The 1195-nt window shown below is 62.5% G+C and overlaps 1 protein-coding gene across 1 annotated transcript in view; it reads left to right on the top strand.

Moving 5' to 3' along the window:
- Positions 1-1195, top strand: part of LOC115949045 (probable carboxypeptidase X1) — a gene marked incomplete at its 5' end in the record, with an annotated part of 13239 nt that overhangs the window by 1115 nt on the left and 10929 nt on the right. The window lies entirely within an intron of this gene.

Here is a 1195-nt window from a genome sequence, read left to right as displayed (position 1 = left end):
TACACATGGCCTCAGCACACACTGAGACGTGGGTGATGGTGGTGCCACCGTGCAGGCAGCACTGGTGGCACAGGTAATGGCAGTGTCACCACACACATGGCCCCGGAGACTCAGGTGACAGCGGTGTCACTGCATGGGCAGCCCTGGAGACGCAGGTGACAGTGGTGTCACCGCGCATGTGGCCCTGAAGGCACCCCACAGACATGTGGGGTGTCACCGTGTACATGACCCCAGAGACGTGGGTGACAGCAGTGTCATTGCATGAGTGGCTCTGGACATGTGGGTGACGGTGGTGTCACCCTACAGGCGGCCCTAGAGACACGGGTGACGGCAGTGCCACCACGCACTTGGCCCCGGAGACACAGGTGACCACAGTGTCACTGCATGGGTGGCTCTGGAGATGTGGGTGACAGCAGTGTCACTACACACATGGCCCCAGAGATGTGGGTGATGGTGGTGTCCTGTGCAGGCAGCCCCAGAGATGCAGGTGACAGTGGTGTCACCGCACATGTGGCCCTGGAGATGTGGGTGACAGCAGTGTCACTACACGGGTGGCCCCAGAGATGCGGGTGACGATGGTGTCACTGTATGGGCAGCCCTGGAGACGTGGGTGACAGCAGTGTCACTGCACAGGTGGCCCCAGAGACTGAGGTGACAGCAGTGTCACCGCACACATGGCCTCAGAGATGTGGGTGGCGGCGGTGTCACTGCATGGACGGCCCTGGAGACACGGGTGACAGAGGTGTCACTGTGCAGGTGGCTCCGGGATTGAGGGTGATGGCGGTGCCACTGCGCACGTGGCTCTGGTGGTGTGGGTGACAGCGACGTCACCACATGGGCAGCCCCAGAGACGTGGGTCACAGCGGTGTCACCGCGCCGGCTGCCCCAGAGACACGAGTGACAGCAGTGCCACTCCGCATGTGACCCTGGTGGCGCAGGTGACAATGATGTCACCGCGCATGTGGCCCTGGTGGTGCGGGTGATGGTGGTGTCACCACGTGGGTGGCCTCAGAGACATGAGTGACAGCGGTGTCACCGCACACATGGCCCCAGTGGTGCAGGTGACCGCGGTGTCACTGCATGGGTACACAGGTGACAGCGGTGTCACTGCACACATGGGCCCAGAGATGCAGGTGACAGCGGTGTCACTGCATGGGTACACAGGTGACAGCAATGTCACCGCACACATGGCCCC

The sequence above is a fragment of the Geospiza fortis genome, unplaced genomic scaffold (genome assembly GCF_000277835.1).
Source record: "Geospiza fortis unplaced genomic scaffold, GeoFor_1.0 scaffold806, whole genome shotgun sequence".
Classification (NCBI taxonomy): Eukaryota; Metazoa; Chordata; class Aves; order Passeriformes; family Thraupidae; genus Geospiza; species Geospiza fortis.
Note: the sequence above shows the minus strand (reverse complement) of the source record. Positions and strands in the feature narration are given on the sequence as shown.